Source organism: Ailuropoda melanoleuca, chromosome 2 (assembly GCF_002007445.2).
Source record: "Ailuropoda melanoleuca isolate Jingjing chromosome 2, ASM200744v2, whole genome shotgun sequence".
NCBI lineage: Eukaryota > Metazoa > Chordata > Mammalia > Carnivora > Ursidae > Ailuropoda > Ailuropoda melanoleuca.
In genome coordinates, this window is record NC_048219.1 from 65,547,022 (window position 1) to 65,573,306 (window position 26,285).

Here is a 26,285-nt window from a genome sequence, read left to right on the forward strand (position 1 = left end):
TTAAGAAGAGGGTATGAGTAGTTGCTCAGTCTTTCAAGTCCTCTAAGATAATGGACAGTTAGCTTACAGTTCTGGTATGTTCTGAATGAAGAATGAGGATATACAGAAGTTAATTCAGCTTCCAGCATTGTCTAACTGGCTCACACGTGAATGAGGCTTACACAGTGAGAGGTATCTGTGAGAATAAGGTTCACAGCAAAAGATCCTATGCAAATCCTCAATTCCAAGTTGTCTTAAGAGTCAAGAACCAAGTTACCTTGGTCAGTGCTTCAGGTACTGTGCTCTGGCAGAAACTCAGAACACGGATTCAGCAACTTAATTAAGCCCTCACAGGAAAGCATGTCCACACTAGGCAATGTCTGGACGGTGAGATGTCCTTCCCTGTTGGATTCTAACTCACCTCAGTGTCTCAGGCTACTTCAGTAGCAGGGAGATGAGAATCTGGTACTTTGGGCTCCCATTTAAGTGTTTGAGGCAGACAGCAAAGTGAGGTAGCTATTTTTTAAAATCAGTCCCAGAATACACAAGAGAGAAATCGTCATTTCTCAAAAGTCTAAAAGGAAGTCTGCTAACACTGAGTTTTTGAGAAAGAAAGAAACAAAATCAATGAGGAGAAAAAATTCTGAGATTACTGTTTGAGTGAAATGTTCTGATTAACACTAAAAATGTAATCCACTATACAGTAACATTTCAGACTGAAGGGTGATTTCACCAGAGAGGTTTCTAAAGCACAGAGTGAGTAAGGCAATCAATTTTTTTTAATTCTCTAAATATGAAAAGAAATTTTAATCTGGAAGTTTCTTATCTCTCTCGAATTTCACAACACAACAGCAGCACACTTGTGCCTGAGATTGCTGAGATGCAGTTACAATGTCAGTGAAATTTCCTCGTCTCCCCAGACTCCGCATGCGCCCTTCGACATCATTAATTCAAACCAGCCCACATTTGCATGTAGCTCCTTAATTTAGCAATTCTAGTGCTGGTCTTGGTTTTGTTTTGCTGTCAAGTATTCTACTGTGGTGTTTTCTTCACTGAAGTATTTCCATATTACGTTGCCCAGGACAAAGCTGCTTTGTATGCACAGGAACTCACTTCAGGACTTTAAACTATTTTCTATTCCACAGTGGTTAATTTTTCATTTATGTAGCACCTTACTGAAGAGTAGTCAACACAGTTAACAATACATTGTGCAACAATAAATATTTTACTGGGTATATAATCTCCACAATTTAAAAGTTTTATTTTCTGTGTGGATCTGTATAAAGCTAGAACGGTTAACATGTTGTGAACGCACATTTTTAATAATACGCTCTATAATCACTCTCAAACAAATGACCTGCACTTTAATAGGCACTCCAGACATTAGCTGCCATTTCTGCTAAACTCAGTAAACTCTAATAAAGGTATTTTATGGGCAGAAGGTTGTTTTTTTTTTTAAGAAGATATATTACATAGATTTCATCAGCACATAAAAATGTTATCCTGGGAACACTGGATGATTCATCTATTTCTAAATTATAGCACATTCCTGTCACTTTCACATGAGATCATTCTAATTTTTAAAAAAATATATATAATAGTTTGGATTGGGTCATGTTTCACACTTTATTCTATTTGAATTAATGATGTTATTTACTTGGAACTTGATTGTGTACTTGTCTCACATTCTACGAGGTAGTTCATAAGAGGCAGCCAACATAATAAAGAAGGAAAATGTTATTTACTCCCTTTCTCAATTCTCAGGAGCTTGGTGTAAATTCTACCCAATAAAACGTGTTTAGTTTGTTTCAGTATTCCTTTAAGGCTCAATGTACAGGAGCAGGCAGCAGGAGTGCTCAGAGTCACAGCCTTTGCAGGATTTTACTCCTGAGCACCTGCAGTGCTTGCCCTTGATCTGGGAGACAAACGTATTCTAGCTCTGGAACTCCTTGATCCAAGAAACAAAACTGTCTCCTGCCATGGAGCTGCAGGAGTTCAGCTTTTGCCTCCCTACACCCAGGAGGCCAACAATATCACATAGCAAGAACTCAAGTGAGTTGGGCACGATAAATATTTTCTCTGAGCAGCTATATGCATTAAATGAGAAGTATGTACCAAACAAAAATCCCTCTATTTCTAGAAATAATCTGGGGTCCATCAAGTATATCTAAACCTAGACCTGAGCCTAGTCCAGGGCCAAAGGGTCTACATTTTTGGTGGGAGTGGCCATATAATCCAAAGGATTAGAAGGAAAACAGCTACTAGCAGCAGAGCAGCAAGGGAAGAGGGAAGAGTCAGATTCTCTTGGTATTCATTTCAACATTAAGAGCTTCCCACTATACTTTTGTCATCAAAGGCAACTGTGGAGTTGTGCAACAAGGCCAGCATGTGAGGCACCTCAGGTCATGGTTATTGAAAATGTCAATAAGCTTGTGGATCTGTGATTGTTATGACTCATGTGTTTGAGGGAAGAAGGCATTCTAGCGCCCTCTGGCTTTGCCTCAGTTCTGGGGCCCTAACAGTATTTTAAGCTAGCATTTCAACCTAGTATTTCAAGTACCTTTGAGCCATATGCAGGTGGCTGTACTCCAGAGGCTGCAAATGACCAATGTGAGGTTTAAAATCAGCTTCTTATAATGGGGGAAAGCCATGAGAATCAGCAAACCTGAATTGTGCTGGGAAATCCTAGGCAACCCACTGAAACAATTTGGGTCTCAATTTCCCCATTTTATACAATCCAGAAGCAGCCAGAAATACCCTGACCTTTAAGATTTCAAATGAAATATTGTCAAAACGAGTTTGCTACAGTCTGAATGTTTGTGTCCCCCAAAACTTATATGCTGAAGTCCTAATGCCAAAGGGGAGGATATTAGAAAATGTGACCTTTTGGAAGTGATTAGGGAATGAAGGTACAGCCCTCCTGAATGGGAGTTAGTGCCATTATAAAGAGGTCCTAGAGATTCAGCTCTTCCCTTCCACCATGAGAAGATGAGGCAAGAAGTCTGCGACCAAGAAGAGGGACCTCACGAGACCATGTTGCCACCCTGACCTTAGACTTCCTAACATCCAGAACTGTGAGAAATAAATTTCTGCTGCTTACAAGCTACCCAGTCTATGGTATTTTGTTATTGAGTCTATGGTATTTTGTTATAACTTTGTTATATAGGTTTTTGACAGGGCCGTACTAAGCTATTGGCTATCATTCTTTCTTGATATTTTGGGGAGGATAGAGTAGCTTACATTGTCCTTCAAATCCTGTTTACCTGGTTGTCTGTAATTACCACTCATCTGAGCTGTCAATGTTCTATATTGAACCAGACATGAAATTCAGTCCATTTGTCTTTTTATTGCAAAATGACCATAATTACAGTCCAAAAACCAACAAACTTAAACAATTACCCCCCTAACCAAGATCAACAAATAAATGCAAAAAAAATAAAAAGATCTTGTTGTGTAGAGCAGAATTTAGTGAATACATTGAGAGATAAGAGGACTTAGGTTTCAGCAACATACCACTTAAAATTGATTATTGGGTCTTCCCGTTCTTAAGAAATCCCTCAGCAGCCATTCATGCCAATCTGAGCTCCAGATGTTGGCAATGTTGCACTCTCTTTCCTCAATCCAACTTGTCCCTGACTGCTCAAGAGGATAATTTAAAACAAACAAACAAACATGCAGACCTATGCATAACCTAAGCTCAGTGCCCTGCAGGATATCCAAAATTTTATATTTCCTTCCTAACATATATTCCAGATCTCACTATTTCTTCCACCTCAAGTAGGAAGAAAGAGATGTATTAACTTATTTCTACAATTACTTGATTTTAAATGTTCTTCCACTCTTTTCCTATTACATGTAATATAAGAATTTAATACTGAATTATTTTTAAGGTTCCGACCTATGTTAGGAATCGATGAAACATCTCAATATTGTATAGATTTGAAATATTTGAGAATGGGCCAAATCTTTATGCTCATGATGTAAAGACATCGACAGCTACGGGCTCCGTGGGCTAACAGAGGAATGGCTGAGGGATGATGAAGACTTGAAGTAAGTAGGTTGCTATGTTGTAGGCAGGGAGAAGGTCAAGAGGCCCTTTGTATGCAGGCATTTAAGAATTAGGACTAGAGTACACAGCTGATGGGATTGGTACTACGTATTTCTCCACTGATCAGCGAAAGATGTTTTCCCTCAGTTACAAAGATCAAATTAGGTGTTGCAATGCACAAAGAGGTGACACTCGGTGATAACCCAAGAGGACCTTCACACTGTCAATATTTTGCTGAATTTGTATTGATTCATAAGAGTATGATAATCACTTTTGTAGGTCTAGGGCTAAAAATACTCAGAATAGAATAGCCAATTCATAAAAACACTGAAGTACAACCCCAAGTACCAATTTATGAATTTACAATGGAAATCATTCTGTCTTTAGATGCCATATGGGTCTTTGGCTGAACTATAGTATGTTGGTTTTAAAGTCTCATTCTCAGAAGCGATATTATTTTTCTTATTTCCAATTGCTTCAGGGCTACCTTAATGTAGCCTACAATCTATAAAAGAAAAAACTGAGGATCAGAGAGATGTGATAGGGTCAGATTTGAATGAGGTGTGTTGACAGCAAATTCAGCTCCCTTTCCACTGTGCCAAACTGCAAACGTTGTTTTTTTTTTTTAATTGCACAAGTTTAAACACAGCAAATAAAATTTCTTGCACTGTATCATTTATGAAGAATATGTTCTTGAAATTATTTTTTTCTCCCTGTTGTGAAATAAAGACTAAATGCCTAAAAATAGTTTTAAATACAATAAAATTTAAATACCACTCTTTGATATTTTTCTTTGGAATATACTTTTAAAGTAACTAACTTTGATGTTGTAATGCTTGCACTTTGAAATTATGTTAGCATTTGGTTACATGAAATATTCAGTTCAACATCAACGAAATCACTGGAACTGAGTGTTGTAAACAGCGACAGTTGAAGTCAACCTGATATATGATGGTCATTCCATAAAATCTTTAAAAATTTAGGATTTGACCATGAAAAGCACCAATTATGACTATCAAGGACAACAAGAATTTATTTTAAGTCATCAGGTCTGCCTTCCCAATTTTGCCCACTTTTTCTGATAATAAACTTCTAAGTTAATTTTCTCCTTTGTTTTAAATATTTCAAGACAGCACTTCCTCAAATTTGGTCATAGGAGATACTTCCACAGACTAAAATAGATTTCATTCTCAGGATTTTTTTTTTCATGAAATTTAGTCTGAATTTTCTTTCTTCTTTTTTTCTTCTTCTCTCTCTCTTCTTCCTTTCTTTCTTTTCTTTCTTTCTCTCTTTCTTTCTCTCTCTCTTTCTTTCTTTCTTTCTTTCTTTCATCCTACTACTTATAGTCATCATCTTGTAGCTTGCTGAATAATTTCTCCTGCTTTAGTGTTTACATCATTAGGTATCAGAAGGCAGTTGGTTGCTTCACCAACTGATGCATATTTAATTCTGTTAATCCCACCTCATGGATCACCTCACATCTCCATCATTTTCTTGTGCATCCATTAGCACTTTCCAAAATGGCTGTATCATTCTGATAATAGGGCACCCAGAATGAAACGCTATTTCCCTGTGTCTTAGGCTGGATATAGAGAAAAACATTTATTTGGGGTCTTAAATGATACACTTTCACTTTATGTAAAATAGATATGTTCCTGATAAATTGTGTACAAACCCAATGGTTGTACATTAAATGGTATTTTAAATTCAGCTGCTCTTTAAAGAACTTTTTTTTTTTAAAAGCCAAACAAAATGTGTTTTTTCTGTGTGTGGAGGGTAGAGGATGGAAGACCCTTTTTATTTAAGTATTTGGGAAACCAGATGTGGTCAAGATCATTGGGAAACATTCATGATTCATCACAATATCTAACACTGTAGATTTTGCAAGGCATTTAAACTTTTTCTCATTTTCCTTTCTCAACCCTACATGAGATATGTAACACTATTTCCTTTTTATGAACAAGAAAACAAAATTTTAGAGTTTCATGGGCTTGCTTTGGATGATACAGGGGGCAATGACAGAACCAGATCTTACCAAGGTCATTTGCTTCCAAATTTAGCAATTTTTAAAATAGAAAGCTTGGTGTATAAGTTTTGGGAACAGAATTTGGGGTAACAAAGAACTGTGTGGAGTCTTGGTTCTTCCACTGACTCTGACTACCAAGAGAAAATTGAATAACCTTCTTGAACCTGAATTTTGAAAATGGGTTGGATATTCTATTCTGCCAAGAGAGAATGTTAGATCAGATAACCAATGAAAAATTTAACTAACTGTAGAAGTACACATCACTGATCCTTTCTCTCTTATTTCCATTGCCCACTGCAATAAATATATAAATTTAGATTTTCTAAAACTTAGTCATGACTGTCTTCTAAGGTCTTGATAACCATATCTAACAAGGAGGTTTTTTTTTTTTTTTAAAGATTTTATTTATTTATTTGACAGAGATAGAGACAGCCAGCGAGAGAGGGAACACAAGCAGAGGGAGTGGGAGAGAAAGAAGCAGGCTCTCAGCAGAGGAGGCTGATGTGGGGCTCAATCCCATAACGCCGGGATCACGCCCTAAGCCGAAGGCAGACGCTCAACCGCTGTGCCACCCAGGCGCCCCCTAACAAGGAGGTTTTTGCAGTATAATATACATCTCCAATGTCCCATGGGCTATACTACATGTTCCTTTTTTTTTTTTTTTTTAAGATTTTATTTATTTATGTGACAGAGATAGAGACAGCCAGCGAGAGAGGGAACACAAGCAGGGGGAGTGGGAGAGGAAGAAGCAGGCTCATAGCGGAGGAGCCTGATGTGGCTCGATCCCATAACGCTGGGATCACGCCCTGAGCCAAAGGCAGACGCTTAACCGCTGTGCCACCCAGGCGCCCCTACATGTTCCTTAAAAGAAGGAGGTATAGTTACAGGAAACATATTTATTATTGCCTATTCCATCATCTGATGCTTTTGAAATTAAAGAATATTAACAAAAATATCAGCTAAATTTTACTCAGCAAAATCACTGGTAGTCTAAAATAGTTTTATTACACTAAGAGATAGTAACGCCAAGACTTTCCTGGGGTAATCCAGGCATGAATAGCTTTAAGTCATTCTCTCACTTTACAGAAGGAAGGCAGACCCCACATCCATTCTAGATGGCACTGTGGTGCAAACATGAAACCTTCCAGAGCCCCCCAAAATGAGATATATGGAAATACTGGTTAGGGGATACACCCTCAATACAACTCAAGGAACCTTAAATTAATAGCACTTCCTATGTTTTCCTTGGGATATGTTGGCCCATATTGGGGTGCTCTAAATTCATAATAGTATAGATTAGTGACATTTAGTCTTATTAACATAACAGGAATATTTTACAGAAAATGCTGAACTTAGCTGAGCCTCATAATTCTAGAAAACAGCTATGGTGAAAGAAATCTCCCCTCCCTCTATGTTCTGGGAAACAGTTTACTGCCAAGAACTACTCTTTCACATATGACTTAGATAATTGTTATGGATAATCCCTTTGTTTTCCTAGCATGAGTCAGACACAGACCCTCCAAATTTCCATTGTTTGCCTCACAAATGACTGTCTGAACTTTTAGTCCCCACTAAACCATTGGAATAAAATGATTATTAACCTGAACTGACCAAATTTCTATAGTTTAACTTCTCTTCTCCACATTGGACCCTGAACTTTCACCCCTCCTCAGCTTGAGCCAGCATCAGAACGAAGAACAGCTTCTTTTAATGACTCCTTCCCAAACTGACCACAAAGAGCAATATTTCCTGATCAACTCTCCAATTCAGGTTCTTTCTAACTTTGTTTACTCCTCCCTGTGAAATAAAAGCCCTTTTCTGCCTGACCCTAAAGGCACTTGCCCGATCTTGTGGTCCGAACATTCTTGCTATTGCATTAGTCTTTTCACATAATCTATCCTTCCATAAGTCTGGATTTGTCTATATTTGATAATATATTGGATAAAACAGATAAAATTTTATAAGATTTCTGTCAGACTTTGTGAGCTTTATTTAATTATATTCTTAATACATATTTTATCAACTTATATTAAGAAATATTTATTCCAGTTACAGTGAATTCTATCAAGAAATGAACTTATTTAAACTTACAATAAAAAATTTTCATGTCAGCTTAAAATGTGCAAGAGGGTACACAGTGTTTCAAAAATTATTGTAGGGGTTACATGAGGAAAAGAATTTGAGGACTTCTGCTCTAACAAATGGAATCTAGAGAAGAAAATCATTGAGGAGATATGGTTATATTTCAAGTTTGCTTCCTGAAACCCCTCAGATTTATTACTTCTCCCTCTCAGAAATGAAAAGAACATTTGTATTCACATCTTTTCAATAGATGTTTTAAAAAAGGTTATTCGAATTTCTCTTCTGGGTGAGTGGGTAGTGTGTGTGTGTGTGTGTGTGTGTGTGTGTGTGTGTGTGTGTAGGGGGGCAGATCTTGCAGACTGGTAGTTGGGGTTCTGGGAGCTAAGACTGGGCAGTGGGGCAGGACAGTCCTATAGCTTCAGAACACAGAGGAAAGTATAACTCAAAACAGACCTGCAATAAAGTGGTCTGGGGAAGCCTCAGAGCAGCCTAAAGAGAACAGAATGTGCAATCTCATGACAGAGAATATAAAACAGAGATATTGACAGAGCCAGGAGGAAGGGTTTGGTCAGCAGGGAGTGGCCACTTTTTGGTGGAAATCTTGTCCAAGGTTCTTGCCCAAGGACAGAGAGGGGTTTGAATTGATTCGGATGTGCCTGAGACCAAACGTTAGAGTGAAATATTTAGAAACTGACTTTACATATTAGCTCATACATAACAATGACTCTTCTCGCTTATCCATGCCTTGCAGCTTCATTTTACCAGATATAAATTTTAAAAGGTTGTTACTACTACTTTCTAGGGTTTTTGTTTCAGTTTTGCTTACCAATTAATCTCCCCAATAAATATTTTGCAGCATATTAGCTTGAAATGCATTTCATTAATGTTGATTACCTTTCTACCTCTCTAAATTTTACATCTGCTAAAACACTGGTATCCTTAGGAGGTCTTTCTCATATTAGTCAGAGTCAGATGTTAGTGAAAGACTACCTATAGAAGTATGGGCAAGGTAAGGGAACAAATAAAGAATGCCAGGTTCAAGAAACTGGTATCGGCAGGGAGCCATTACCATCCCTAAATATGAGAGGCTCAGGGCTGAGGAGAGCATGGCCAACACCCAGTGAGAGGGAAGAAGACATAAATGAGGGGCTGTGAGACCGGAACACAGGATTCAGAAGCTGTGAGAGGCAAAGGATGGACCACAGATACAACCACCAAACACTTGGGGGCAGTAACAAGGAGACACTATGGCCTCTCTCACCTGCTTTTTGACTTCCTGCTTGTGCTTCCCACTGGCCCCACAAACTAGAAGCCAACAAGCAAGGGAGCCCAGGGGAAGCAATCCATAAAACCCTGATCTCCTAGCCACAAAGAGAACAGAATATCTGGGGAGGGAGACAAAGGGAGCCTAACCATCACAGTACTTCTTAAGGTTGGATGACTCATGTATTTTACTAAGTTACTTTTTTTTTTAAATGTATGTAAGTATGATGGGAAATGGAAACAATTCTCATTTAAAAATCCCTCTTTCACTGAATGTAATTTGAACATTCTCCTCATCTTGCTTCTCTTTTATGCAGCAAGCTTTTGCGTATATCAATTTTTATTAATTTGGTGAGACATAATGCTGAATATAAATAATAATTATGACAAAATATCAAAATTTTTATTAAAATTTGGTAGAGCTACTCATCTACTAATCTTTTAGCTTTATTAAATAATCGAAAATTCTGGCATTGATTTGTTCCTTAAAAATTGTATTTATTACTTGATTGAATTAATGTATTGATATTTCAATTTTTAAAAAAAATGATAAATTACAGAATTGATTTTGTTTACTCCCATGAAATTAAGCACTGCCTTTTTCTGTTTTCTATCTCCCATCTCATATCTGTATTCTACAATCTTTTCAAAAACGTTTCTTGTTGTTCAAGATGATTATAGTTAACTAAATTTTTATAGATATTTAGATTTGTAAGCATGTCTTCCATTAACATATTTTAATAAATATTTTTTCATATTCATTATCTTCAAATAATGTTGATCCATTGCAGATAAACTTGAAACATGAATTTAGTTATCTCATTATGTATTTATTCAGCAACTATCAACTGAGCACCCATGCTATAAAAGATATTAATGGCTGATACTTACTGGGTATTTAACATGTGCTAGTGAATTAAAGGGATTATTTCATTTGACCCCCACAATAACTCTCTGAAGCAGGTTTCATTATTGTCATAATGAAATTATCATGAAAACCATGAGAAAAACTATCAGGTACAGAGCAGCTAAATGACTTGCTCACAGTCCCAAAGCTAGTGAGTAATAGCTGGCATTTTAATTCAGAGTCAAATACAGAGGCCATGTTTTTAATTATTATGTACCTGATACTTTACAAAGAATTGTAAAGCCTAGCTCTGCCCTCAATGAGTTTAGACTATTGGCATAGATCAGGGTTCAATAATTTGTAACTCATGGTCCAAATCTGACCTGCTACCTGGTTTCATAAATAAGGTTTTATTTGAATAAAGCCACTTGTTCACGTAGTCTCTGGTTGCTTTTGTGCTACAAAGGCAGAGTTGAGTAGTTATGACAACGACTGCACACCTGAAAGACCTATAGTATTTACTATCTGGCCCTTTACAGAAAAGTTTGCTGATCTCTGGCAGAGATGTCTATAAAACTAACTAGAATGAAGGCGGTATTTGTTAAGCATTATTTAACCAAAAAAGTGCAGCTGGACTGCCACTGAGCAAGTGCATTAATTGCAGCTTGAAAATATGAGGAATGGGAAGTATTTATGAAAATGGTATTATGTCCTAATCATTGAAAAGTGAGTAGACTACTAACCCAGTGCCCTAGAGCGAAGACCAGACACTACGAATCTCCTCCCCTATCTTAAGAAGATTAAGGTAGCTCTATTTTCATTTCCTCCCTACACCACCCTTGCCAGAGCAATAGTCCTAAAGTATTTCCAGCCCTCTCTCTTCAAGACCAAGAAATTCTATCAATACAATGTCTCATTGTCTTTACCAATGTTTCAGAGACAGGTAGGCAAATAGGGCTCTTCTCCCTCTACTGAATATTCCGACACTATCAACATGAGGGTGAAACAACCCTTCTGCTCCCAAGGTTATGTTTTTGTCCAATTGTACATCACTGATTGTACTTCTGGGACATACATGTATCTTTGTTTCTGACTATGCTGCAGACTGGTACCCTGCTGGGGGCTGAGTCTCAAAATGATCTTGCCCATTCTCATGAGAATTAGTGATAGTCCAACTGATTTTGGTTAACTGGAAAGTCCTTTTAAAACTTGGATTATCTCTCTCTCTCTCTTTTTTCTTTTTTAACTCAGATTGTTTCTTAAGGAATATATCTCTTTGGAAAATTTTCAAACATTTATGAACATACAAGGCAAGATAAAGTGAGCAGAGGGTACACTCACAAAAGTCATTACCAGAGTTATGCCTACTTAGTAATATGAAAGCCTGAGAGAGTCAGATGTCAGAATAAGAAGGCAATAAAGTGGGAAACCACAGAGACCGGAAAAGGGATGGGTCTCTGTATTTCTCCTAAAATCCTACTTGGAGTGCTTACTTGCTCAGAGTGTATACTTAATTATGCAACCTTGACCTCTTCCATTTGTTTTACTACCTGTGTATTTCCAGTTCATTGGAGGTTACTGAATATGCAACAGAGCCCTGGTTTGCTAAAAGGAGTTATTACTTGCACTTTAAACCAAGCTATGTGAAACTGAAACTGAAATACTTTGTTGAGAAGGAATGAGAATTAACAGGAACTAGAAGGTGAAGGAGAAAGCTGAATTGTCAGCAGGAAGGTAACTTTGGCTCTAAGTCCAATCAAATTCTCCTTCTCTGGAAACAAACGTAGGGTTGGCACAGAAGCAGTTTCAATTAGGGATAAAGCATGGAAGGGTGTCATATGAACTTGGATTCCTGCCATAACACAAAAGATTTGGGGAATCAGAGCACACTTTCTTGACTTACATATATTCATCCATAAATGGAGTAAGCCTAAGTAACTGATTGGCGGTATGGAAATAAACTGTAAATATAACAGTAATTCTCAAATTTATTATTTGTAGTTCTTGCTATAGGCTTAGTTTTAATCCTTAGCCATTAATTGTATAAAAATCAATGAAAGATGATTTTTATTGTAGCCTAAAGAGCTTAAATCAACGAATAAAAGAGAAAGGACCACATGCCTGCTAAGTGGGGCTGAGACTATAAGAACCAATTCTAGACCTTGAAGTGAAGGACGCAACCTTTCTCCTCTGACTTCCACTGTAACCTCTGAAAAAGTAATGGATAGTGAAATAGGTTAGTTTCCTTCATTGTCCTTCTATCCCATCTCCTTTTTTCTCTACCACCTTCTAAGCTAATTCTGAATGATCTGGGAAAAAAGAGAAAGCAGAAGCCTTGATCATCTCCAAATGTGGGATCCCCAATTTGTGTTTCCATTTATAACTGCTATGTTTTGCTGAATTTTTTTCAAATAAAATTATGCTTACGGCAAATATTCCCTATAATTTGATTATAGGGAATACTTGTGGAGACACTTAGCTGTCTATCAAATTTTATACCCTCCATCTTTTATGGCAGTAGACTTATAGCTGAGCACTTGACTGCCTGAGGAGGGATTGCATTTCCTAGCCCCACCCCTGGGGACTAAGCTTCTCCCAATGGAATGTGCACACCACTGATATAAAAATGTTCTTCACCTCACTTCCTTCTCTGGCCCTAGGCTTCAACTCTTTGCCTTTCTAGCTAGCTGCAACAGTGATGACTAGAGAAACATGGCCACCATGCATTAAAGCTGGCAAAGATGCTGCAGCCTGAGTTCAGGAATGACTGCCAAGCCAACTTCTAACATGGAACATTAACCTCAGTCTGTTAGGGGAGAGAGAATAAGCAACTTTGTTCCTGTGCCACCTCTGTCTAGGTCTTGCAGCAGCAGCAGCTTAACCCTTTACCCAAACTTACGCTATATCAATTCACATGTAATGAAGAAAAATTAAAACTCTTTTTAATATACATGATATATTTTAATTTGTGTAAATATATTTAAAAATATTTTTTCTCTTAACTGAAAAATGCCGTCAATTTTACTGTGTGAAACAGATACCTTCAGAATAGTAAAACTTAACAGAAACTTAGTTTCTTTCTCAGTCTTTCCAAAGCCTAAATCCTACACTTAGCTTTTAATAATGATTTTCATGTATCATTTCCAAATTTAATCCAAGTTTAGTGTAGACTCTAAACTTCTACAAGCTCTCTCTCCCTAGGCCTCCTGTGTGAGGATTCATAGGAATATCCATAGCTTCCTATGACCGCAGTTCCTACCTGACCCACATACGGTCTTCAGAAGTCCCCAGTCACTGTCCGTAGAAGTCTCCAGCCATCATTCATCTTGTCAAAGAACACTGCCTCTCTTCCCCTTATTATTAAATTCTTAACAGTAGAAATAGATTGCTTTCTTATAAAAGTAAAAGAAAATTTACAAAAGTGTTTCATTTTCATAGTTGAAGTGGATAACAGAAATAACAAAGACTACAACTTTTATCAGCAGCATCAGTATACTAAATAACCACAGAAAACCATTCCCTTGTCTTCCATGATAAACTACCTGAAGTCAAGGACTAGGTCTGTCTTGTTCATCATTTATTCCCAGGTACCTAGCATAGATACTGGTCATTATAGATACTCACTAAGTGTTTATTAAATGAATGAATAAATAAATGCTGACTTTTTTGTCCTCAACAGCGAGACTCAGTAGCCATTTTTATTAATGTTTAGTCCTTGAGAAGGTGTTCAGTACATATTTTTTGCCCTGGCGTTAGATAACAGGCATGTGACCATGGATGTGATATGAATAGCGAGTGTGCTTTGGACTATTTACACATGAATGCTCATGATTGATTACCATTTCCAAAGGTTGCTACCTGAGACACAGTGAGAACCACAGGTGAGAATCCAATCACCACTTCCTGAAATTTTTTAGGTACTAGTTATGCTACTTACGTTTCGTTAGTGTTTGTTACCTGCCCAACTGCAGTCAATTCAATCTCCAGGCTTAGCACAGATGGTTAGCATATCTGAAGAAAATTCACACATAGGATCAGCATCTCTTGAAAGCTGTTGATTTCTCCCCCTCTCCAAACACTGCCAAAATGTGGCCCGGTTATTGACATGAACATTGTGTTCATAGGGGAATCAGTTAGTGATGAAACTGGTAGTAAACTCTATTTTAACTGGCATCAGAATAAAAGCGGCTCCAATGAATTCAGTTCCTTTAAAAATAAAATAAAGACTGTCTTGAATTGTTTCTGACTAGTTATGATCTGTGGTTTGCATTTTGCTTTTTCTCCCTACCTTTCCCTTGGCTCTCCAAAAGAAAGTGAAGTTAAAGGTCTATAATATGAAAATAAAAATAAAATAGAGTTGTGATAGAAGACTCACCCACAAAGCAAGGACCAGATTAGGGTACTAACTGGCAAGACAAGACCGCGCTGACAATGCCAGTCCCTGATTTGGGCTGGGTCTTGGATTTATCCATTCTTTCCCTGCAGCTACACTGATGCCTGCCATCAACCAGACACACAATTGTATTTGTACTGCGTGATTCATCTTCCCTCTCCATCTTGGATCTCTCTGCTACAACACCACATCCAAGGCAAAGGGCTGTGAACTAAGAAAACTCTATCATATCAAACCCAATTGAGAGAGAAAATTGATGGAGAAGCAAAAGGGATTAGTTGGAAATCAAAAGTTATAGATCCTTAAGTTTGTGCTGAAACATCTTTATCAAGAGGGAGCAAGTATTGGGGTCTCCCCTAGAGAGCAAATATCAGAAAGGCTCAGCAGTCTTGTAGTTCGAAAGCTCTTTATAACCCTCTCCTTCTTAAATTCATACTGCCATCAGTTTGCCCTAACACTGGGGATATCACTTTGGACCTAGAGGGGATTACCTATAAAGGCCTTAAAATAGTGTAGGTCACATGGCAAATCATCAGTAAACATTAGCTATTATCATTAGTACTGTTATTAATTTTAGCTGGGTATTCACCAACATGTACAGAGAGGAACCAACTTTGGGCTGAGACCCAAATACCAACTGTGACGATTATCAAACACAAAATATTATTATAGCCTGTGTACAAGACACCCTTTAAAAAGAATTGAGCCTTTCTTTTAAGTCTGTTGTCTTATCACCAGCAGACAGTCTAATTCTCTGTGGCCAACTTGGGAAAAAACTTAAATTGAAAATACAAGAATTGAATGTTTCCATTTAATAATAAGAAACTGTATGTTCTCAAAAAGTTTGGTGGTATTCGGATACATTTGGGGATTTTATCTTTCATCTACATTTTCTTAGAATCTGTCTTCATAAAATCATATGATTCCGAAACTGTACAGAAGAAAATAAAGGGAGAAAGAAAATAACTGTAAGTGTGTACAAGTAGACATTCAACTCATTAGCAAGTAATATCCAGAAAAGACAGTTACCATATGGACCGCTGTTACTGAAAAACTTCTTGTTTCCATCAAGAGGCTCAGGGATAGTTGCTAGAATGAAACCTCATGCTTATTGCTTCTCTCCTGAGCAAGTTTTTCCCCCCTGGCTGACAAAGTCTGCTGCCTTTAAGGCTTCATTTTCTTTGTGAGCCTTTTTGAATGTTAATGTCTTTGCGACTCATTAACCTGGGGTAGTTGTTTTGCACTCTGAGCACCAAGACATCTCATCATGAGGAACTGGGGCAAGGCCGCCTCCAGAAACACACCTGGGTCTCTGGGCAGTCATCTGCAGGTGATTGCCTCCAGGTGTTTGCCAGTGGGAACCCATTGAAAGTCAATGCAATTTAGAGCAATTTCTCTGGCAGTGGAAATTAACCTGCAGGAATCTGCCCGCAACAGGTGTATTTTAGGGCATTCATACCAGCGTCCTGCACTAAGAAGACAGGACCTTGACTACCAGGTGTAGTGCAGGAGGCTGGGTAATTGGAGGAGGCAGGAAATCAGTGCAGAAAAGATGGCCAAATTGCCGGTCCCTATGGGTTGGTATTATTATTGGTTAACCCTCTCCTGCCTGTTAATTAAAAACTATGTGTATGCTTGAGAAGCCAGGAAATCTTCACTGAAGGGAAAAGAATTATCACTCACTGCTCAAACAGGCTGAATTTTTTGATAACCGAGGTTTTCTGCAAATTGTCTTCAGTCTCCAGTATTCGGAATAAATGATTACTAGGAACCCACAGATACTCAGGAAGGCACACAAAGTGAATTTTGAGTGTGTGAAAGCCTCCTTCCTCAGAAACAAACATAATTTTACTAGTGTGTTTGGCCCTTTCCTCTTTTGAAAAGAGCTTGCCTCCTATATACGGATGCAGGAAAAGCCATTCATGCTCTCTACCTCTTTGTAGAGAGGGTTTGTATCTCTACCTGTATCTTCCCCCTTATGCTCTTATATTTTGACTTCTTGGTATAATTCTTGGTATAATTCTTGGCATAATTCTCTTTTCCTAGGTCTGTTAATGCCTATTGTCCTTCCATAGACTTAATTGTCTTAAACAGAGATGCAATTAAGCAAAGCCAAAATTCTGAACTAGTCAAATTTCTAACCACAGTATGAATGTTCACCCAAATCTTAATGTTGATGTAATAACCATGTCATACGCCAGTAGAATTTATGTGATAAAGGCTTTTAGTTTTCTAATACAACACTTATGCCATTTTCAAGAATGAAGTAGAAATGTACATTTATAATTGCCAAAGTAATGTGCTGCCATAATTAATGATTATTGTGAAAGTAAGTGACTTTATTTCAAAAACAATTATTTGGCATTTTGAAAGAATCAAATAGAGAAACTGATGGTTCTTATGAATACTAATAAAGTGTTAGATAATTTTAGGGGAAACATCCTTTTTCAATAAAATTTAAATAATAAAAGGCAGGATAATTGAGATTAATTTTAATCTTTGTAAAACTGGTTGACATAATAGTATTTACAACATTATACAAAATTGTACTTGGGTATTGTATTTAGTATTTAGCTTACTAATTCTATTTATGCCAAGATGTTGTTCAAGAAAAATTCCTATTTGGAATTTTTCATGATTTTTGAGGATGAATTGAATGTGGATGTCAACTTTGCCACCTCAAAATTTTCATGAGGAGGAAAATTTCCCAAATAATTTCAACAATGCCAGGATAAATATTTGATCCAAACAAAATATGGAAAATGACATGAAGGTAATAAGAAATTACTCCACACATTTTGTTCTCACTAATCAAACTTCAAAGCAACAGACATTCCAAGAAAACTTAAAGACAATTACTTGTAATTTTGAATCTTTGGAGGTTGAATATGGGTGTTCGGACTTTGTCAAATCGAATGTTCCTGTCCAGTATTTCTCAAAGTGTTGTCCCTGAATCAGCAGGTCAGCATCATCTGTGAGTATGAGGCCCACAGTGGGTTTTATTAGGAACTTTCCAATGACCCAGGGTTGCAGCAAAGTATGAGAATCAGTTCTAGACTACCAACCCTTTTCAGTAGTTGAAAAGGAAGAATTTTTGAAAGCCACCCAAGCTATACATCTGAGCACACAGTTTCTTCTAGAAATTATTGAAAAACATGTGTCTGAGTTTCTTTCTGCTGAAAGCAAAAAGGTTGTTAGTATTACTAAATGTGCTCATTCAAAGCAAGCATATTTTAGCATCACAAATATAAAGTGTAGTGGTGGTGAATAAAATCCAGCAGCTGATAGCTCTTAAAATTACTGTTCTTGCACAGTAATTTCAAACTTTTAAAATTTGACTAATGGAATTTTTAATAATAAAAATTGCAATCATAATAAAAATTTTGGTACAATTACAAACGTATTCTTTCTTCCATGAGTTATCCTCATGATGGTGAATTTGCCTTCAGTTGACTATTGGTGCTAACAACTGACCATTCTCTACTGGACCAAAAGGTATATTTGGTTTACTTGTAGTGTAAATTATAGTTCCCTCAGAAATCTAGTCGGGAAGATATCCTTTTGGCTTTTTTTCATTCATTTATGTAGACCCTTTTGTTTCTCTATCTTGCCTCTTGTTTCCTTCATTGCACATCTTGCAATTTAAAATTATTTTATTTATTCATTTGCTTAATGGGTTGTTTCTTTCTCTTATTTGACTATCAACCACATAAAGCAGAGACATATTTGATGTTTTATCCCTAATGTCTATAAGAGTACCAGATTCAAAGTCAGCATTCAATATTTGTTGAATAAATGAGTGCATACACAAATGCATTAGTATATTCAATCAGAATGTACTGAATGTTTGATATATGAACCACATGTCAAAATACATGGTAAATGCCCAAGAAATGCTCCTTAGTTATAATTAGTTTCTAGTTCTTCAATATGAGAAATAAGGAAGGGGTTAAACTAGCTCTAAAATTCATAGACTGAAGGATTCTCACATGTAGTTCTCCAGGCATGCATTTACTATAAGATTATTATGACTGAAGATGACACAAACAAAAGGAAACGTATTCTATGCTCATGGGTTAGAACTAACACTGTTAAAATATTCATACTACTCACAGCAATCTATAGATTTAATGCAATCCCTATCAAAATACCAACAAATATTTTTCATAGAACTGGAACAAATAATCCTAAAATGTGTATAAACCACAAAAGACTCCAAATAGCCAAAGCAGTCTTGAGAAAGAATGAGTTATTACATACAAGATTTCAAGATATACTACAAAGTTGTAGTAATCGAAACAGTATAGTATGGTACTGGCACAAATATAGACACATAGGTCAATGGAATAGAACAGAAACAGAATAAATAAATCCAGAAATAAACCCATGCTTTTATGGTCAATTAATCTATAACAGGGGCACCTGGTTGATTCAGTAGAGGAAGGATGAGATTCTTGATCTTGGGGTCATGAGTTTGAGCCCCACTTTGAATATAGAGATTTCTTTAAAAAATGAAAAAATCTATGACAAAGGAGGCAAGCAGATAAAATGAGAAAAACAGTCTCCTCAACAAATGGTGTTGAGAAATTGGACAACTACATGCAAGAAAAAAAAAAAAAGAAAGAAACTGGACTACTATCTTACCCCATATACAAAAATAAGCTCAAAATGGATTAAAGACCTAAAAGTGAGACCTGAAACCATAAAATCTCTAGAAGAAAACACAGACAGTAATTTCTTTGACAGTGGCTGTAAAAACATTTTTCTAGATATGTCACCCCTCTGGCAATGGGAAATGAAAGCAAAATTAAACCATTGGGTTTACATCAAAAGAAAAAGCTTTTGCATGGTGAAGGAAAGCATCAACAAAATGAAAAGGCAACCTAGTGAATGGGAGAAGATATCTGCAAATAATATATCCAATAAGGGGTTAATGCCCAAAATATACAAAGAACCTATACAACTCAACACCAAAAAACTTCAAATAATCCAATTAAAAATGGGCAGAGGACCTGAATAAATATTTTTCCAAAGAAGACACAGATGGCAAACATACACATCCTCAACATCACTCATCATTGGGAAAATGCAAATTAAAACCACAATTAGATATCACTTTACACTGTCAGAATAACTAAAACCAAAAACGTAAGAAATTACAAGTGTTGGAGAGGATGTGGAGAAAAAGGAACCTCTGTGCACTGTTGATGGGAACGTGAATTAGTACAGCCACTGTGGAAAACAGTATGGAGGGTCCTCAAAAAATTAAAAAATGGAACTATCATATGATCCAGTAATTCCACTACTGGATATTTACCCAAAGAATACAACACTAATTCAAAAAGATATATGCACTCCTGTGATTATTGCAGCATTATTTACATTGACCAAGATATGGAGGCAAGTGTTTACCAATAGATGAATGGGTAAAGAAGAGTCAGATATTATGTCTGAGTATTACTCAGCCATAAAAGAGAATGAAATCTTGTCTACAACAAAATGGATGGATTGAGAGGGCATAATGCTAAGTGAAATAAGTCAATGAGAGAAAAACAAATACCATATGATTTCACTTACACGTAGAATTTAAGAAACAAAACAAGCAAACAAAGAAAAAAAGAGACAAACTGAAAAACAGACTCAAATATAGAGAACAAACTGGTGGTTCCTAGAAAGGAGGTGGGTGGGGGGATGGGTATAATAAAAGGGAGTAAGAGTACACTTATTTTACGAGCACTGAAAGATGTATAGAATTGTTGAATCATTATATCATATACCTGAAACAAATATAACACTATGTTAATTATACTTCAATAAAAAAATATATGATTGCTCTAATTCTTATTCCAACTGTCATCTCTTTCATTATCTTGAAGTGATACACACACCTTTACCCTCAAAAAAACTCTTATATCCCTTTTGGGCAAGTATATAATATAGCTGATGAGCCATTTATCTCCCTCTTAAATTATAAGTTCCCTGAGGGCAAAAGAAGTGCTACTTTATTTATTTTGCACCCTCTGATGTTTGGTGTATTGTCATGCTGTATACACAGAAAGGAAGAATTAAAGTTGGTAGCTTCAAGAATCCATGCCAAGCTTTCCTTTGTCTTTTGCCTTTAATCTCGTTGTTGGCTGTGGTGAGCAGGGTAAATCATACAGCAAAGATATGGGCCTGTGAAGAACTGGTATTCTGACACTTGGGAGAGACATGGCCAATGAGGAGGCTTCAGAATCACCAGTCACAAAAGGGATCAATGAAGTCCACATTGGTAAACTGATAAGTGAGTCTCTTTTGAGATCAGGGAAAGGTCTGATTAAAGCTGCCAACCTTGACATCCATGCAAATCTAAAAGCTTGCTAAGCATCAGGAAAAGACTGGAGCCCCTGCCTTGGTATGTTCATCTTCATAATTTGCTCGGAGGGCATGAGGAGGCAAGGCTCTAGTTTGGTCATACTTACTAGCTATGAGATTTTAGTTAGTATGATTTAGACTCATGAATTGAAGATCCTTAGATATCACATCCCCAGTGTCTTCATTTGACTTTCTTAGGGCCCAGTTTTTCTGAAGGGTTTACTTTCTTTTATTCATTTCACAAACTTTTTTGAACCTCTGTGAAAGACATCATAGTCTACTACAGTGGTTAAGAGTATGTGCTCTGGTGTCAGACTGCTCGGATTCAAATCTTGACTCTGCTTTTATTAATTATGGAAATTGAGCAATTTATTTCCTATTCTTCAGGCCTGGAAACTTCTTAACAAAAGCCCCTATGGTTGACATTAGGATGAAAAAGTTGGATCATCAAAAGTACACAAAATCATAGTAATAGAGCAGTAAATGTCAGCTATCATTACATATGTGGGAGAAACTCCCAAAGTATGTGTCCGATAGCTTAAATCAAGACAGAAACAAGACACAACACAGCGCCCGTCCCAAAGTTCAAGCTCACACATTCATGGCAGAGAGCTCAAATAAGACAACTAATAATTACACTTCAGGTAACAGTGCTACACACACGGTCTCAAAAGAGCCCAGGAGAGGCACACCAGATTTTACCTTATAAAAATCAACAATTTTTCCTAAAAGGAGCCGCCACTTAGCTCTTTCTTGAAGGACACACTGGTGTGATCCTGGCATGAGGGAGGGAAGGTAATTACTGAAGAGGGACTGACTACAATAAAGAAGGCCTGCAGGTTTCACAGGTCATTCTGCCTTTAGTGCAACTGCTCTAAAGTCGTTTTAGTATGAATCTCTGTGCTGTAATCCCCAACTGCTAAAAAGGACTTCATAATCCTTTGCTATCATTGGGATTTCTTATATATTAGTGAGAAAAGTATTTAAAAATGATAATGATGTAATATATCTTTTAGAACGAACAGGAATTCAGGAATTAGACCTCTGGGTTCAAATTATGACTCCATGTCATGAATTTGAGCTGGTTATCTAACCTTCCAGGGTCTTTCTCCTTTGATAAAATTAGACATAATCATACCTACCTCATAAATGAAGTAGGATCATCTGTGAGCAAGTGCATGGCACATAGTGGCAGCTCCTTAATCATTGCCTTTATTCCTCTCTACTGAAAACTTTCAAAAGCAAGATTATTTGAAATGTGAAAGAGTTACAAAGATTGCTTATCAATTAGATCATTTATCTCATCTTGGTAGTAACTACTTGCAAATATGGTTGGTTCCCAGAGGACTTTCTGTAATATTTTAATCACAGAGGTTAGAATTTAACAGTAAAGAACATAAAGAAGGAGGAAGTGGTGCCTGGGTGGCACAGTTGGTTAGGGATTGGACTCCTGGTTTTTGCTCAGGTCATGATCTCAGGGTCATGGGATCAAGCCGCACGTTGGGTTCTGTGCTCAGCACAGAGGCTGCTTGAGATCCTCTCTCCTTTTCCCTTTGCCCTCCCCCAACACTCTCTCTCTCGCTCTCTCCCTTTCTCTCAAATAAATAAATCTTTAATTTTTTTTAAAGGGAGGAAAAGGAAGAGGGCGAGGGAGAGAAGGAGTCAGAAATATCCTAAATCAACATGTCTTGCTCAACTTCTGCTTAGGTAATCACTTTTCCTGACATTTCATCACATTATGATGATACTATCATAAACAACTTTCAGTGTTTGAGGTTTTTCCATATCTACATTGACCCCAGTCAAAATAGATCCTTTTCCATTTTGATCACCTCCTCGTTATTTTCAGAAACCTCAAAAGCCAAGCATCTGGCAGAAGCAAGCCCAGAGCGCTTGGACAAATACGCATTTCCATTAAAAGGAAAAGACAACATAAACTGAGAGAAGCCTCAAAACACGTTACATTTAGTCCCGTGGCCCTGCCCTATTTTTTTGGCGCCCTGATGCACAGGGTCTACCAGGCCCTTCCATATTTCTCTGGGACCCTGAAGTAGGGCTTAATTCTCTGTGTCCCTTCAAGTACAGAATTATTCCCATTACAATGAATTTAACTGCTGAAATAGAAGTGGTAGACAGCCCAGCTGTAATCTGCTATCTTGCTAAAGGAAGCCAGTTTCAGGAATATCTCTCAATGGCTTAAGCATTATATTTCATTTCTCTCCTCCTATCCAGTCCATAGACAGTCTTTCTCCCAAGCTATGCCAAGAGACATTTGTATCACAAGCTAGCAGGCTCAGCTGCAGGAACTTGTGACAATACCTTCATTTTTATCATAGCAGTGATTTTACAGCCCCTCTTCTTTCCTAGAAGTGCATGCACATTCTCAGTGTTGTGCTTAGTTAAAAATAATTGTGGAATGAGCTCAAAGCAAAGAAAGTAGAAGGTGTGATTTGCATGCACAGAATTCTTAGAAGCATCAAAACTTGTGGAGGAAGACTGCGCTCCCTCTGTCAAGGGTTTCTTGTCATACCAGTTCAATAAACTAGAAAATGCAGTTGTCTTACTTTCAAAAATAATAACAAGAGCAACAATGATATATTTTTAAAAAACAAAAGCCCTGGCTCAATCTCTCTCTTTGGCTATGTTTGTCAGTTCTCTGACTAGCCTCAGTGGCAGACAATTAGCACAAAGCCCTTTCTATTCGGATGAGATATCACTGTGGTGGAAAACACGAGGAAACGTGAAAAGCGTTAAGACAGTGTTGGGCGAGTAGGGTGAATTGCTGCAGAGAGAGCAGCCCAGGCAGCTTGTTATTATGAAATGTCCCTGGATGCGAAAGAACAGTCAAACAAAGGGTATTCCTTTTCTTTCTTAATTAACAACTTGAAGATAAATAATTTTCCTCTTAAGCTCAAATCAGGATCAAGCAAAGACCGCTGTGTCCTTTGACTTCCCAAAGCTGCTACATGAAGCATCTCAGACAGCCATTTTTTTAAACCTCTTTCTGATTTATTAACTTAAGATAAATGGCTTTGCTATCATAACCTGTCACTGCCATGCAATGAAAAGGAAATCAGTGGTGGTAACCATGTGAGAAACTGCTCAGCATTGCCAGCCTCAGACACCGGAGCCCAACTTTCCATAACTCCGCCTCCCCCTACAGGAAACAGCCCACCAACACGTTCCTCATTCATTAACTTTCTAAAGACATCTGTCTTTGCAGAATCTCTGAGGCAGCCGAACATGATGTATGAAATAAAGAATCCTGCCCACCTCGTGCACAAAGAGAGAGAGAGAGAGAAAAAAAGCAGTGCTTGGTGGAAGTATTGTGTAAGGCAGCTTCAGCAGACTAGCTGGTAAAGAGGCCCCTCCCGAAGATTCAAGGAAAGGGGTCTCTCTGTTTTTCAACTGTCTGAATTTGGCTCATTTCCCTTGAGAATGAGTCACCACTGGACGCCGACAATGAGGCACAATTTATTAGAAATAGCAATAATAAAAAATAAGGAAATCCCCTCTAAGATAATAAACACTCTTTGTCAAGCCTCATCCTCTTCTGTCAATAAGTTTGCAACATATTTACATATAATGACTCATCAACACACCTGCAGTCTCCTTTTGGATTTAGCAGGAAAAAAAAAAATCCTCAAAATCCGGCATGGTACTTAGACAAAAATAGATGATTTTGTTGGGATTTTCATTCAGATGGCGGAGCATTCTATAAGCCCTTGGATGTCATTTGCAATATTTATAACATCATTTATAGTAATACAATCTCAATCTGTACGTGGAGATTTTTTTTCACTTATCATGGAATTTGGTCTTTTTCTTGTCTGTCATAACTGGATATTATGAAATGTTATCTATAAAAGTGGACTGCCCGCCTGTGCGCAACTTTTTGTCTTTTATCGCCTGAAGTTTCTGAGGGCTTCCCAGCAGGAGGTTAGCCAGAGGCTTTGAGCTTACCCAAGGCAGTATATAGAGGGGAAACATGTTACTTTTTAAGAAAGGTATTCCTTCTTCAGAGATACGGCTGCCATCTATAGTCAATGGCTTCATAGTGAGGGTTTCATAGTTTATGCTCACCTCTAGTGATTTCTAAAATTTATTACCAAAATTACCCAGAAGGTGAACTTAGAGAGAAACAACCCTCTCTGGCTCGTCTGACCTCTCCGATAGTCTATCAACACGACTGACCTTATCTTAGTCTTTTTTTTTTTTTTTTTTTTTTAAGGAGCGAGAGAGTGGTGGGGGGAGAGGGCAGAGGGAGAGAGAGAATCTTCAGCAAGCTTCTAGCCCAGGGCAGAGCCCAACACGGGACTCAATCTCACAACCCGGAGATCATGACCTGAGCCAAAATCAAAAGTTGGACACTTAACTGACTGTGCCACCCAAGTGCCCTGACCTTATCTCAGTCTTACTGATGTTATTCTTCACATCAAAAAAAAAATATTGATTGCCATATGTAGCAATTGTTCTAAGGCAGTAAAAGCAGGAAGGCCCAAGTTTTACCTGCAGCACTGGTTTGTAGAGGTGTCATAATTTTTATTAATGTTGGTTGCAATGATGTTTCCTAGGATTGTAATAAGATTTCAATGCTGACAAAATCTGTCTTGGGCCCCTACTTGAATCATTAGCATAATGTCCATTTGATGCCTCCATGATTGACAAGGGCAGTGAAGAAGTTAGAAGCCCTGTCAATAGTCACTTGCTTTTTTCCTTGAGTCTCTCCCTTTTAGTAGTATAATTAATGACAAGTTGCTTGACTCATCTGAGGTCTATATTCCTCTTCTGTTAAACATAAGAAATGTCTGTGTGGACTGAAGGAAGCAGTGTGTGCAAAAATATTTTAAATGCTACACAATGTCTTATAAATGACAGGCATTATAAACATTTACTTGAGAAAATTAATAAATGCATTCCTTAGAATTAAGCCAACCAAAATACTGATTAATATGCTAAGAATATCATAATGATAAGCCTCAAGGTAGGAGTACTGCCTCTAGGGTCGCTCTCCCTGGATTCAAATCTTGGCTCCTTCAGTTCAAATAGGTGACAATGGATAATTTCTTTAACATCTCTGTGTGTCAGTCTTCTCAGTAATAAGGTGATGCTAATTAAAGCATCTGTCTTAAAGGGCAATTTAGAGGACTTAATAGCCAATCTATCTGAAGTGGTTAGAATATTTTTTGGCATGGAGTAAGTGCTCATTGAAAGTTAGCTATTAATGTCATCATTGGCATCATCTGAGGTGATAGTTGAAGTATGAACACTAATGATGAAGTTATTTATGGGA